This window comes from Pongo pygmaeus, chromosome 19, assembly GCF_028885625.2.
Source record: "Pongo pygmaeus isolate AG05252 chromosome 19, NHGRI_mPonPyg2-v2.0_pri, whole genome shotgun sequence".
Classification (NCBI taxonomy): Eukaryota; Metazoa; Chordata; class Mammalia; order Primates; family Hominidae; genus Pongo; species Pongo pygmaeus.
This window is the reverse complement of record NC_072392.2, coordinates 44,210,563-44,226,260: the sequence shown is the minus strand read 5'-3', so window position 1 is coordinate 44,226,260 and position 15,698 is coordinate 44,210,563. Positions and strand designations below refer to the sequence as shown.

Genomic DNA, 15,698 nt, shown 5'->3' with positions numbered 1-15,698 from the left:
AGACACACTGCAACCAGGACTGCCCTCTCCAACTATGATTCCTAATTAGTGGCCTCTCACAGTAATAGATTTAAAGGATTGCTTCTTTACTATTTCTTTAGCTACCCAAGATTATGAAAAATTTGCTTTTACTGTTCCCACTATAAATAACAAAGAACCAGCAGACAGATACCATTGGAAAGTATTACCACAAGGCATGTTAAATAGCCTATTTGTCAAACTTATGTCGGAAAAGCTATTAAGCCATTAGAGAACAATTCAAAAAATGTTATGTTATCCATTACATGAATGATATTTTATGTGCAGCTGAAACTAGGGAGGAATTAATGCTATGCTACAAACAGTTAGAAACCCTGCTGTAACTGAAGCAGGGTTAATCATAGCCCCCAATAAAATCCAAACGTCTACTCCCTTCAATATTTAGAAATGAAAGTAGAACAAAATACTATTGAGCCTCAAAAAGTTTAAATAAGAAGAGATAATTTAAAAAACTCTAAATGATTTTCAAAAATTATTAGGAGACATTAGTTGGATTTGTCCCACTTTAGGCATTCCTACTTGTGCTATGTCTCACCTCTTTTCTACCTTATGAGGTGATTCTGATCTTAACAGTAAATGCTCTTTATCCAAATAAGCATTAGAAGAACTTCAACTAGTTGTAGAAAAAAATTCAACAGGCACAAGTGTCTCAAATTGATCCTATGCAGCCATTACAGTTTTTAGTTTTTCCTACTAAACATTCACCTACAGGTGTTATTGTTCAACAAAATAATCTGGTTGAGTGGCTTTTTCTACTTCACCACACAACTAAAATGCTCACTCTGTACTTAAGTTGCTGTACTAGTAGGACAAGCAAGGCTGTGCAAACAAAGTTAATGGGATATGATCCAAATCAAATTATAGTTCCATTAAACAAACAACAAATTCAGCAGGCTTATATTAGTTGCCAGGAATGGCAAGTTAATTTGGCAGGTTTTATTGGTGTTCTTGATAATCAATATCCTAAATCCAAAATATTCCAATTTCTTAAATTAACATCATCGATATCGCCTTCCATTACTCAAAAAACCCCTATTGAAGGGGCCATTACTGTTTTTACTGATGGATCTAGTAATAAAAAGACCTCATTTGTGGGACCTCAACAACAAGTTTTTCAAACTAACTTTGCTTCTGCTCAAAGGCCTGAACTTATGGCTGTGATAACAGTGTTAAAAAATTTTAAACAGCCAGTAAACATTGTTTCTGATTCAGCTATGTAGTGCAAGCCATGCAAAATATTGAACGTGCCTTAATTCAAAGTATGACTAATGACCAACTTCATCTTTTATTTCATTCTTTACAGCAAGCAGTACAACAAAGGCATTCCCCTTTCTATATCGCTCATATAAGAGCACATACTAACCTCCCTGGCCCTTTAACTAACTTAATCAAAGGGCAGATAATTATATGGGGAAGAGGATTTGCTTGTGTTTAGTTTAGAGTTTAGTTTAAAGGTGTGGATGCTTAAACTTGGGAAGATTGTATAGCAAGTAAGGCTGAGGTGCTACAAAATAATTCCTATGGAATCATCATTAATTAGTCCCCTAAGGGGATCTTTAAAAAAAATAGCACCAGAAGGCCTTCTTGTAGAACAAATGTAACAAACCGATGGAACCATTGGCGATTAAATCATACACAATATATTCGGACAAAAGCTTAGGTCCTTATCATATGGAGTCCTACTGGCATTGTCACCCCTAGTCCAAAAATAATATCTCCTGCCATAGGACAGGAACATTCTGAATTATGGAAATTAGCTATGGCCCAAAGTTCAATCAAAATTTGGGAGGGTAAATATAACAAGTATAACGGGGAGGGAGGTAAAAATAAATAATGCTCTTTCTTTTCTTTCCAACAGGACTTTTTGGATTCAAAGTTGTGTCCAGCCACCTTTTGTGCTAGCAATAGGAAATGTTACTCTTGATATAAATACGCACTTTATTTCATGCCCCAAACGTCATTTGTTTACCTGCATTAATTCAACTTTTAATAAAAATCAGACTATACTAATAATTAAAGCCAGGGAAGGAGTCTGGATCCCTATGTCTTTAAATAGACCATGGGAGGCATTTGCATCCATTCATATAGTAACTGAAAACCTTTAAAAAACTTTAACCCCATTCAAAAAGATTTATAGTTGCTCTCATAGTTGCTGTAATTGGCCTCATTGCTGTTACTACTACTACTGCAATAGTTGGTGTGGCTCTACATTCATCTGTACAAACTGTTAAATTTGTCAATAAGTGGCCAAAGAATTCCACAAAATTATGGATCTCTCAAACTCAAAGAAATAAAAAAATAGTTAACCAAATTAATGATCCCCATCAGACAGTGATTTGAATGGGAGATTGTATTATAAGTTTAAAAAGTAAAATTCAAATGCAATGTGATTGAAATAACTCCGATTTTTACATTACTCCTCAGCTGTATAATAAAACAGAGCATGCGTGGGAAAAAGTTAAGAGACATTTAAAAGGTGATACTGGAAATTTATCTTTAGATATTGTGAAATTGAAGGAACAAGTATTTCAAGCCTCTCAGGCACATATGACACTAATGCCAGGAACTGAAGTGCATGAAGGAGCTGCAGACAGATTAGCAGCTATTAACCCACTAAAATGGATCAAGACACTTGGAGGCTCTGTGATTTCAATAATGATTGTGCTTTTAATCTGTGTTGTTTGTCTTTATGTAGTCTGCAGATGTGGAAGCCGCCTCTGGAGAGAAGGCTGCCACTAAGAACAAGCAATAATAGCTGTGGCAGTTTTGCAAAGAAGAAAAGGGAGACATGTTGGTAGAAGAGCTGAGGCAGGATTGGCTTGTCTGTCATGATATAAAAGCATCTTGGAAGATGTCCGGGGTCCAGGGTCTAAAACCCCTTGTGGCCTTTGGAACACCGAGCTCTATGCCAAAGAGTGGAAGGCTGCTCTGCCACACCACAAATCTGAGCCCAGGGCATAAAACCCCTCATGGCTTGGATGGAATACAGGGCTCAGGGCATAAAACCCTTCATGACCTCTGGAATGTGCATAGACTTGTTGGTTGCTCTCCCAGGCTTGTAAATGTGTTCTTCGTTAACTCAAGCAGCAGAGCATATTCTATATGCATCAAAGAAAATACTAAACTGTCACAGCTATGCTTGATGCACCACTACCTTTCTACCCCCACATCCTCACCTGTTTACCCCTACATCCACACATCCTCACCACCTGCATCTTTGTTTGATCACCAATAGTGTGGGCTCCCAGAGCTCGGGGCCTTCGCAGCCTCCATACTAGCGTTGGCCCCCTGGACCCACCTTATGCACTCTTTTCTCATTCCTGTGACTCCGCCAGACTTTGTAGCCCCCATGGCCTGGTGTTGGGTCTCATCACCCCAACAGAAATTGCACCATTGCACTCCAGCCTGGGCAACAAGAGTGAAACTCTGCCTCAAAAAAAAAAAAAAAAAAAAAGCTCAGAGATGTTTAGCTGGAATTGGCCATTTCTTCTGAGCTGAGTACTGTGGCTTTTCAGGAGGATTATTAAAAAATGAACAGCAATGTTAATTAGTTCCCACACCATGGTTTCTTTTGAGAAACATTATGGTTTGTTTGTTTGTTTTTTTTCATTCTAAGGAAAGGTCCTTTTTCTGAGTTGGTCATATGGATACCACCTACGGGGGCTGCCTTCCCACCTGACTGCTGGGCTCCTGCGAGGCCCATTCCTCCCATTCTCTCACATCTTTCACAGCTTCAAAAGCAGCTCTGCTCTTGGTTCTGTGTCCCACTTTTTTCTTTTTTTTTTTGAGATGTAGTTTCACTCTTGTTGCCTAGGCTGGAGTGCAATGGTGCGATCTTGACTCACTGCAATCTCCACCTCCTGGGTTCAAGTGATTCTCCTGCCTCAGCCTCCAGAGTAGCTGGGAATATAGGCGCCCACCACCACGCCTGGCTAATTTTTGTATTTTTAATAGAGATGGGGTTTCATGACATAGGCCAGGCTGGTCTTGAACGCCTGACCTTAGGTGATCCACATGCTTCGGCCTCCCATAGTGCTAGGATTACAGGCATGTGCCACTGCGCCAGGCCCCCCCACCTTGTTCTAATCTCAACTGTCTTTGTTCACTGTGGGCACAAAGGCCTAGGAAGGGGCAGTGTCGCTGCTGTCACTTCTTTATGGGGCAAGAGGCAGTTTGGATGCTTTCTTCTGTGCACAGTTTAGCTTCTTTGTTCATCGGACTTTGCCTCCTCAACAATCTGATTGTTACATGATTAGAAATGGAAAGAGGTCATTTTGACTGTCTTATCAAAAGGGATAAGGAAAACTGTATTTTTTTTTTGAGACAGAGTCTTGCTCTGTCGCCCAGGCTGGAGTGCAGTGGCACAATCTCGGCTCACTGCAACCTCCACCTCCTGGGTTCAAGCGATTCTCCTGCCTCAGCCTCCCGAGTAACTGGGACTACAGTCACGTGCCACCACATCCAGCTAATTTTTTGTAATTTTTCTTTTTTAGTAGAGACAGGGTTTCACTGTGTTAGCCAGGATGGTCTCGATCTGCTGACCTCATTATCCACCCACCTCAGCCTCCTAAAGTGCTGGGATTACTGGCATGAGCAACCTCACCTGGCCAAAAGTGACCATATTTATCATATCTCTTTATGTCTGTGAATTCTTTCCTGGGCCTTTCCTGTTGATATTTGGTGTTTTGGGGATGTCAACATTGTTTAGCCCACTCATTCTTACAGAAAGCCTTAAGCGAACTCTTCTCCATATGTTTCACATACTAATCTTCTCCTTCCTTTGTGCTTTTTTTTTTTTGAGACGGAGTCTCACTCTGTCACCCAGGCTGCAGTGCAGTGGCATGATCTCTGCTCACTGCCACCTCTGCCTCCCGGGTTCAAGCAATTCTCCTGCCTCAGCCTTCCGAGTAGCTGAGACTACAGGCATGCACCACCATGCCCTGCTAATTTTTGTATTTTTTAGTAGAGACAGGGTTTCACCATATTGGACAGGCTTGTCTCAAACTCCTGACCTCATGATCCGCCCACCTCGGCCTCCCAAAGTGCTGGGATTACAGGTGTGAGCCACCGTGCCTAGCCTATGCTTTTTTAAACAAACAAACCTCATTACTATAGGGAACTAATCTGCAGTCTTCTTACTAGGTATTTATAATGCATGTGTGAGAACAATCTCAAAGGAAAAGAGAACTGTATCAGAAAATTTAGTGTAAGGTATTTATTTGGACAACCTTTAAATGTTTATTTTCTAAAGGTGGAAAATTTATTTCTACAGATTTACCTTCAGCTTTAACAAAAACTTGGCCATCAAAACCTGAGTCCTGTCCTCTTGCTCTCCTCCCCGGACAGCATGAAATTCACCACTTGCTCCACCTTCTCCACCAACTACCAGTCCCTGGGCTCTGTCCAGGCACCCAGCTATGTGCCTGGCTGGTCAGCAGTGTGGCCAGTGTCTATGTAGGCATCAGGGGCTCTGGTTCCCGGATCTCCATGTCCTGCTTCACCAGCTTCCAGGGCAGCATGGGGTCCAGGGGCCTGCCCACGGTGATGGCCAGGGGTCTGGCAGGAATGGGAGTCATCCAGAATGAGAAGGAAACCATGCAAAGCCTCAACGACCACCTGGCCTCCTACCTGGACAGAGTTAGGAGCCTGAAGACCAAGAACCAGAAGCTGGAGAGCCAGGAGCACCTGGAGAAGAAGGGACCCCAGGTCAGAGACTGGAGCCATGACTTCAAGACCATTGAGAACCTGAGGGCTCAGATCTTGGCAAATACTGTGGACAGTGCCCACATTGTTCTGCAAATCGACAATGCCTGTCTTGCTGGTGATGGCTTTAGGGTCAAGTATGAGACAGAGCTGGCCATGTGCCAGTCTGTGGAGAGCGACATCCATGGGCTCCGCAAGGTCATTGATGACAGCAATGTCACTTGGCTGCAGCTGGAAGCAGAGATCAAGGCTCTCAAGGAGGAGCTGCTCTTCATGAAGAAGAACCATGAAGAAGAAGTAAAGGGCCTATAAGCCCAGATTGCCAGCTCTGGGTTGACTGTGGAGGTAGATGCCCCCAAATCTCATGACCTCGCCAAAATATTGGCAGACATTGGGCCCAATATGACGAGCTGGCTCCGAAGAACCGAGAGGAGCTGGGCAAGTACTGGTCTCAGCAGATTGAGGAGAGCACCACAGTGGTCACCGCGCAGTCTGCCGAGGTTGGAGCTGCTGAGATGACACTCACGGAGCTGAGACATACAGTCTAGCCCTTGGAGATCAACCTGGACTCCATGAGCAATCTGAAGGCCAGCTTGGAGAACAGCCTGAGGGAGGTGGAGGCCTGTTACACCCTGCGGATGGAGCAGCTCAACGGGATCCTGCTGCACTTGGAGTCAGAGCTGGCACAGACCCGGGCAGAGGGACAGCACTAGGCCCAGGAGTATGAGGCCCTGCTGAACATCAAGGTCAAGCTGGAGGCTGAGATCGCCACCTACTGCCACCTGCTGGAAGACAGTGAGGACTTCAATCTTTCAATCTTGGTGATGCCCTGGACAGCAGCAACTCCATGCAAACCATCCAAAAGACCACCACCTGCCGAATATTGGATGGCAAAGTGGTGTCTGAGACGAATGAGGCCAAAGTTCTGATATATTAAGCCAGCAGAAGCAGGAGACCCTTTGGGGAGCAGGAGGCCAATAAAAAGTTCAGAGGTTAAAAAAAAAGAAAAAAAAATTGGCATTGTTATGGCACTAACAGCTATATATATGTACTTTTTTTCAAAACAACATTTATAGCATAACTTGAATTTTCTATTTATTAGTATATACATTTTTCTTCTTTTGAAATGTGTATTTTCTAGTTTATTGGATATTGAAAACAATCTTTGATTTATCATTGTAATTTAAGTTCACTGTCTCTTTTCCAGCAATTATTATTTTTTCTCTTTTGTGCAGTAGTAGAAAACAAAATCCAAGCAAGCATAGACCAGGCAAGATATTCAGCTGTCTAGAAATCTGGAGATTTTGTCCAGCAAGGAGCCCCCTAACAAAAGGCAGAATGCCGAACCGTGAGTGCTGACCTCTGACATGGCTCTGATACCCCAGGCCCATTAAGAGAGGCTTTTCTCCCAGTGAGGAGGCGATAGAATATTCTGAAAGCCCATGTACCTGTTGAAAAACTAAGACTATATGCAAAGAAAAATTCCCCCCAATGGGTGCAATTCTATCTGGATGATGCCTTCTCAAAATAAATAGCCTGTGAGGTTTGTGGCTTAGAAGCCTTGTGACTCCTTACCTCTTTGTTTCATTTTGAAATTTTGCCTCCAGTTCTGTTTCTCTGACAAGACCCATGGCCACCTGCAGCCTAATGCTGCCATGGAGCTTTGTTCTGCTCTTTGGTTGCTGCTGGGTTCTTCTTGGGTTGAAAAGAAAAATCACTTCAATCAGTCCATCTATAATGAAATACTGATCTAATGTTTGATACTCCACCATAAAATTAAAATGAAACCGCCTTTGCCACCTCCACCCCCAGCGCCTGTTTCCGAAAGTTTTATGAAGCTTCGTGGATGCTTTACCTCAAAGATGCCCTTGGGCTTCCTCCAGGAGAATGAAGAGGTCAGCGAACCTGCTTCCTGTCCCCTGTTCCCTGTCATGCATTCAGAATCAGAGAACAGCAGATTCTGAAGTCAAGCTGCCAGAATCTCATGCGCTACCATCTCACTTTAACCACAGGCTACTTCTTTACTTTCAACATCATTGATCAAAATCAGATTTCATGGTGGGTGGGTGATAGTGTGGGGGTGGTGTAGGGAGAAGTAAGGAAATGCTGTCTTTTGTCAGTACAAAGCCTGGCCCCCTCAGACTCTGCTGCCCTGAGTTAAATTTAATCTCTCTTTCCATCAATTCCAGTCAGGTTGAGCAGTTAAAGTATGATGTCCATCAACTGCAGACTGCTCTCAGAAACTTCCAGCACCAGTGCTATGCAAGGGAGCAGCAGGAGAGACAGCGAGAAGAGCTTCTGTCTCGAACCTTCACTGCTAACGTAGGCCAGGCTTGCGGTGGGGGTCGGCCTGCACTTGACAGATTGTGGGGGCTGGAGTTCAGATCTCTGAGCGTTATCTTTTTTAGGGGGTATCTGAAAAAGATTGATGAGGAGGAAACCAACCGGAAATGACAGGGACTTTGTGCATTGCCACAGAGACTAGACCCAGACAGAAGAATCTCTCTTTCTAACACAAAAACCTGAAGAAGAAGCAGTTAAATTGAAGGGGAATAGGCAGAGGTGAAAATAACCTGGTTGGACTGGTCTGAGACAGAAAGGTGGAAATTCACATGGTGGAAACTTTTTTCTGATCAGATAGAGACAGATTATTAGAATTTAGGCCATTTGTAGAGAAGGCAGCATTTCAAAGCTGCCTGCGCAGTTGCCATTGTGCCGAGTTTGTGTGTGGTTCCGGTGTCAGGTGCCTTAAAATGTTTTTGTCCCTAGTCTGAGCAGCGATTTGAAGGAATTTTTTTAACAGATATTTAGGGTTAGATGGACTGCTTGCCTGAGTGTGTCTGAAAGTGTGTTGGTTTCCACGTTTGATTTCTCAGAACCCATTGTCCCTGTCCTTTAGTCTTAACCAGACCATTTCCTGAACATGGCTGTAGAACATACTGGCCTTTTCTGTGTCATGTGTAATATATTCCACCAAGTAAAGTGTGCTTTGGCTTTTTGTGTGTTTTTTTTTAGAGGTTTATTTTCCAGAGATGTTAACTTTCTAAGCCTGTCGTTAGAATTCACATCATTTCCCACTTTGCAGATGTTTAATCCTCAATGCTTCATCCTTGCTTTGCAATACATTTCCCCAAGTGTTTAAAAATGTGCCTATGTAGTTTTTGCTTCTCCAGAGTAAGAATCAAGTCACAATGTTTTTTTCTTTGTTTGTTTTTGTGTTTTGAGACAGAGTCTCGCTCTGTCACCCAGGCAATGGTGCGATCTCAGCTCACTGCAACCTCTGCCTCCTTGGTTCAAGTGATTCTCCTGCCTCAGCCCCCCTAGTAGCTGGGATTACAGGTGCCCACCACCAGGCCTGGATAATTTTTGTATTTTTAGTAGAGACAGCATTTCCCCATGTTGGCCAGGCTGGTCTCAAGCTTCTGACCTCAGGTGATCTGCTCGCCTCGGCCTCCCAAAGTACTGGGATTACAGGCATGAGCCACCATGCCTGGCCAAGTCACAGTGTTTAACAATTCAAAAATTTAATGAACTATAAGACACACTAAAAGATGATGTTTGGATTTTAGATTGTTACAATTATGATTCAAGTCTTTTTTCTGCAAAGGATGATCGCTCAGGATTATTTTGTTTCTTGCCAGCCTGGTGTGATGCTGGGCATACAGTGGGTTCTTAATAAACACTGACTTGCAAGATGAAATTTTTTCCTGGTCATTCTACCATCTGGAGCTATAATACATCTTTCTGAGAGATAATGGACCATCAGCCATACCTTTTCAGTTGGGAGGGTAAGAAAGATTTGTATGTAAATGGAATTCTGTAAGTGCTTAGCAAATTACTGAGAGAACTCTCTAATTAAGTCTTTCCAACACTAGCATCTTTTGATGCACTGAGCATTAGCTGCATGTTTGTTGGTGTGCCCTCGGGGTTCAAGCCAACACAAGAGCCTTACAGTGCCCAAGGTGGTTAGGGTACAGCTTGGTTTTATATATTTTAAGGAGGCATGAGGCATCAATCAAATACATTAAGAAATACAATGGTTTGGTTCAGAAAGGCGGGACAACTCAAAGTGGGGGCTTCCAGGCTATAGTTAAATTTAAATATTTTCTGGTTGACAATTGGTTGAGTTTATCTGAAGACCTGGGATCAACGGAAAGGAATGTTCAGGTTAAGATAAAGGATTGTGGAGACTATGTTTTGCTGTGCAGAGGAATCTCTCAGCAGAGTTCAGGGGGAAAGCAGGTTATAAAATGTTTCTTATTGGACTTAAAAGGGTGCCTGGTTTTTAGTTTATTCTCTCCTGGATCTGGAAAAAAGGAAGGAAAACAAAGGGGGAAGGGGATTGATTCTCTATAGAATGTGGATTTTTCCCACTTGAGATTTGGCAGGGCAATTTCAAGGTATGGCAAGGAAATATATTGTGGGTTAAATATTTTTTCCTTGTGCCAGAATTAGATTGAAAAGTAAGTCATGATATATAGGGTCAAATAAAACCCATCTGGTGAGAATTTATGGTTTGTAGGGCATGACTCCCTAGACCCCTTAGGTAGGAATTTGAGCAAGATAAAAAATCAGAGGTTAGTTATCAACTGTATCCGGGCAGCCTGCCTTCAGAAGTCCAGGTGAACTCAGATGAGCAAGCTGGACTTTCTCAATTCATTCTAGAGCCTGAAACTCAAAACTCAGAGACCCTTGAAGAGATCCAGTCCTCTTAGCTCCAGCAAGAAGCCCCAGCACAGCTTCCACAGCTCCCTGAGGAGGTAGAACCTTCTTTAACCCAGCAGGAGTCCCCAGCTCTGCCTTCACAGTCCTTTGAGGGGGTCGCTCTTCTTCAACAGAGCAGGAGTCCCCAGCACAGCAGCTACCTCCCTCTGAAGAAATTGTAGCTCAGCCATCAATACATCATGAGGTAAATGTCCCATTTAAAAGTTGGAGTGAAGCTCAGCACTCACACTTGCCCAATGTCAAGCCAGGAACAGGCTGCCCCTCAGCCTCCAGAGCACCCCAAGGAGGTCAACTCTTCTTCAGCCCAATTAAAGGCCCCAGCTCAGACAACAGAGTTCCCTGAGGAGATGAAACCTTCTGCAACTCAGCAAGGGACTCCAGCTGAGCCTCCAGGTCCTCCTGTGGAGGTTGAACCTTCCCCCAGTGAGCAGGAGCAGCCAGCTCAGCCTTGTGAGTTTCCTAGGGGAGTTGAACCTTCTCAGACCCAGCAGGAGGCCCCAGCTCAGCTCTAGAGTCTATGGAGGGTGCAGTTCAAACTCCACCGAATCATGAGGTGACAGTTCAACCTCCAGGTGAGGATCAAGCTCATTCTAACTTGCCCGATGTTACAGTTAAACCTGCGGATGTGGATATTGCCATAACTTCAGAGTCTGCCAAGGAGACTGAATCTTCTCCAGCCCAGCAGGAGGCCCCAACCCAGTCTCCAGAGGAGGTGGAACCTTCTGCAACCCAAGAGGAGGCCACAACTGAGCCTCCAGATCCTCCTGTGGAGGCTGACCCTTCCCACAGTGAGCAGGAACAGCCAGCTTAGCCCTCTTGAGTCTTCTGGGGAGGTTGAATCTTCTCCAGCCAAGAAGGAGACCCCAGCTCAGCCTTCAGAACATTATGAAGTCACAGTTTCACCTCCAGGTCACCATCAAGCTCAGCATTCCGGTTTGTCCAATGTCACTATTAAGCCTCCAGATATGCAGCTCACCATAGCAACAGAGCCTACTGCAGAGGTGGGAACTTCTCCAGTCTACCAAGAGGGTACAGCTCAGCTCTCAGGGCCAGTTAATGATGTAGAACCTTCTGCCACCCAGCATGGGGGCCTACCTCTACCTCCAGATCACTGGAAGAGGCTGGGCCTTTACCAGCTCAACAGGAGACTTCAGTTCAGTCTCCAGAACCTATTAAGGATCAGAACCCCTCTGCAACCCAGCAGGAGGCTGAGCATCCACAGACCCCTGAGGAGGTTGTCTTCTCTAACTCAGCAGGAGGCCCCAGCTCAGACTCCAGAGCTCCTTAATGAAGTTGTAGCTCAATCTCCAGAGCATCATGAGATAACAGTTTCTCCTCTAAGTCATGATCAAGTTCAGCCTCCAACATTGTACAATATCACTGTTAAACCTGTGGATCACATGGTTACCATGACTCCAGATTTCACTAATCAGGTTGAAATTTTAACCCAACAGGGTGCCCCAGCCCAGCCCTTAGTGTCCCCTGAGCAGTTTCAACATTTGAAAGACTAGCAAGAGGTTATAGTTCAGCAGCTAAATACCCCTGAAAATGATGAACTTCCTCCAGTCCATCAAGAGCCCACAACTCAGCCTCCAACTGAGCTCTCTTCAGACTTTGAAAGTTCACTGAATGATGGGATGATATTTTCACCTCTAGATCTGTCTTCAATATCCAGAAGTAATTCAACTTTACCTAATACCACAGTTAAAAATGTGGATATGGAGCTTCCCATACCTTCAGCAGTCACTATGGAGGTTGAACCTTCTCCAGTCCAGCAGGACAACCCTCCTATTCCCACTGAGCAGGCTGACTTTTCTCTAGCCCAGCCTGATCTGCCTTCCCCACCTCTGCATTCTCCTGAAAAGATTGAACCTCCAGTCTGGTAAGAGGCCACAGCTCAGACTCCAGATCCCCCTAGGAAGGTAGAACTTTCTCCAGTCCAGCAAGAGTTCCAAGCTGAGTCACCAGAGGCCCCTAAGGAGGTTGAACCATCTGCAACCCAGCAGGAAGCCTCAGATCATCCTCCAAAGTCCACTGAAGAGGTCAGTCCTCCACCACAGCAGCAGATATCAGCTCAGCCATCAGAGCCACCTAAGAAGGTCGAACCATCTCCAGTCCTACAGCAGCCCCCAACTCAGCTTTTAGAGGCAACTAAAGAGGTAGAATCCTCTCCAGTCTAGCAGGCAGGCCCTGCTCAGTCTTCAGAGCCCCCTATGGTGACAGAACCCTCTCTGACCCAGCAGATAGCCCCATCTTTGCCTCCAGAGTTCCCTCAGGAGGTTGGACCATATCTAACTCAGCAGGAGGTTCCAGCTCAGATTCCAGAGACCTCTATGGAGGCAGAACCTTCTCCAACCCAGCAGAAGGCCACCGTTCAGGTTCCAGAGCCCCCTAAGAACATAGAACTTTCAAGCCAGCAGATGGTCCCAGCTCAGCTTCCATAGCCACCTAAGGAGGTTGCAGCTCAACATCCAGCTCACTATGAGGTGACAGTTCCAACACTAGGTCAGGATCAAGCTCAGCACTCAATATTAGCCAGTTTCACAGTTCAACCTTTGGATCTGGGGCTTACCATCACTCCAGAATCCACAGTTGGAGATGTTGAACTTTCTCCAACCATGCAGGAGACCCCAACTCAGCCTCCTAAGAAAGTTGTTCCCCAAATTCCAATATATCAAGGTGTAACAGTTGCAACACCAGGTCAGGATCAAGCTCAGCATTCAATGTCACCCAGCATTACAGTTCAACCTTTGCATCTGGGACTTACCATAAATCCAGAATCCAGTACAGTGGTTGAACATCCTACACCCCTGAAGAAGACTATAGTTCCTCCAAACCACCCTAAGGTGACACTTCCACATCCATGCCATGCTCAGACTCAGCATTCAAACCTGACTCAAGCCACAGTTCAACCTTTGGATCGGGGGCTTACCATCACTCCTGAATCCACTACAGAGGTTGAATCTTCTACAGCCCTGACGACTACAGCTCCTCCTCCAGAACACCCTGAGGTGACACTTCCACCTTCAGACAAGGGTCAGGCTCAGCATTCACACCTGACTGAAGCCACAGTTCAACCTCTGGATCTGGAGCTTAGCAAAACTACAGAGCCTACTACAGAGGTTAAACCATCTCCAACCAACCAGGAAACCTCAGCTCAGCCTCCAGACCCAGGGCTTGCCATAACTCCAGAACCCACTACAGAGATTGGACATTCCACAGTCCTGGAGAAGACTACAGCTCCTCATCCAGACCAGGTTCAGACTCTGCATCGAAGCCTGACTGAAGTCACAGGTCCACCTACAAAGTTAGAATCTTCGCAGGATTCATTGGTGCAGTCTGAAACTGCACCAGAGGAACAGATGGCCTCCACAAGCACCAACATATGTGAGCTCTGTACCTGTGGAGATGAGACTGTCATGTATTGATCTCAGCCCAAAGCAGAGGCTCCACCAAGTGCCTGTGCCAGAGCCCAACACCTACAATGGCATCTTCACCACCTTGTAAGAATCACCTTTCCTCAATCATCCTCTGTGTCTTTCCTGACATGGCAGCCTTTTCCTGGAGGCCTTCCTGGGCCTTCTTTATCTCCCCAAGCCGTACTGACAACTGACTTTCTGCTTTCACCTTTGCTTGTCAACTCTCCCTTCTCCTCATTCTCCTTTAAGGTTAGACCCATTCTCCAGTCTTTTACTTTTACTCCAGTCTTTTACTCTTACTCGTTTTCTTATCCATTCTTATTTATCCCCATCACATCATTGCTTAACCGCTGCTCTGCTCCTATTTTCGCTTCGCTTCACCCTCTTTTTTTTTTTTTTTTTTTTTTGTTGAGACAGAGTTTTGCTCTTGTTGCACAGGCTGGAGTGCAATGGCATGATCTTGGCTCACCACAACCTCCATCTCCCGGGTTCAAGTGATTCTCCTGCCTCAGCCTCCTGAGTTGCTGGGATTACAGGCATGCGCCACCACACCTGGATAATTTTTTGTGTTTTTAGTAGAGATGGGGTTTCTCCATGTTGGTCAGGCTGGTCTTGAACTCCTGACCTCAGGCGATCCACCCACCTTAGCCTGCCAAAGTGCTGGGATTACAGGTGTGAGCCACGGCGCCTGGCCCGCTTCACTCTCTTTACAGCAGCCTGTCACTCTCCCAATCTCAGTGATGATGCTCTAAGTGGTTAAGAGTTGATTCTGGAGCCAGGCTGCCTGGGTTTGAACCCAGGTCTGTTTATTAGCTTGGTGATGCAGAGCAAGTTATTCTGCTCTGTGACTCAATTTCCTCACCTTTAAACTGGGGATTATGCTAGTTACCATTTCATAGGATTGTTGTGAAATTTAGGTGAGTGAATATATGAAACACTTCATCAGTGCCTAGCGTATGTAGGAGTGTTGGCTGTTAACATGATTACTCCATCCTTTAGTTATGTCCAGAACTCATCTTTGTCCCTGGCTTTTTATATGTAGCACTCATTTTGTGTCAAACCCAGCACCATGTATGCTATTGTCTGCAGAACATGAAAATGATAGGAGGGAAGAAAGAGAATAGGCATAAAAAGGGAGGTGTATATAATTAATTACTAAAAGATAATGCCTACCATCGGTGCTAGAATTTACCAGAATCTGTGGTCTTTGAGGTGTGGAGATCAGGGAAAGCTACATGGATAAGCTAAAAGTTTACTTGGGTCTTAAAGAGTACACAATGAGGTATGGAAAGCCATTGAAAGTTTCCAAGCAAGAGAGATTAAATGATTAAAACAGGAAGATTATTTTATTATTATTATTATTATTTGCTTTATGTTCAAGTATAGACATGCAAAGGATTATTTTAGAATCCATATGTAGAGTGCCCAAAAGGAAAATCTTATTTCAGGGAGACAAAATAGAAAGGTCTAGCAAAATGTAGGAGTAAAGTGTGAAAGGGCTAAATCAGATCAGTTGTAATAAGAAAGAAAAAGCCTAGGATGTTTCAACAGAGGGCAAAGCTTTGATGTTACCTGGCATAGGGTTTCTTTCTACTTATTTATCAATAAAGATAAGCTTATGCCCATTTTTGTGTTGAATTATTTACCATTTTTTTTGTTGATTTCTAAGAGTTTGTTTAGACACATAAGTGCTTTTGGATGAAATACTTACATTCAAAGTAATTAACTGGCATCGTCTGTCCAAAAGATGGGATGGATAGGAAGTTAAGCTTCCGGGAGATGCCTCATCATTTGTGCCAGTGGCCCCGCATT

General features: G+C 44.4%; 1 pseudogene across 1 annotated transcript in view; it reads left to right on the top strand.

Annotated features, from left to right (window-relative positions):
* Positions 1-15,698, top strand: part of LOC129017839 (keratin, type I cytoskeletal 18-like) — a 90,399-nt pseudogene that overhangs the window by 51,243 nt on the left and 23,458 nt on the right. Inside the window, exon 4 of the transcript XR_010124625.1 lies at positions 5,312-13,970. The product of XR_010124625.1 is annotated as a keratin, type I cytoskeletal 18-like (transcript). The remainder of the gene's footprint in view (positions 1-5,311; positions 13,971-15,698) is intronic.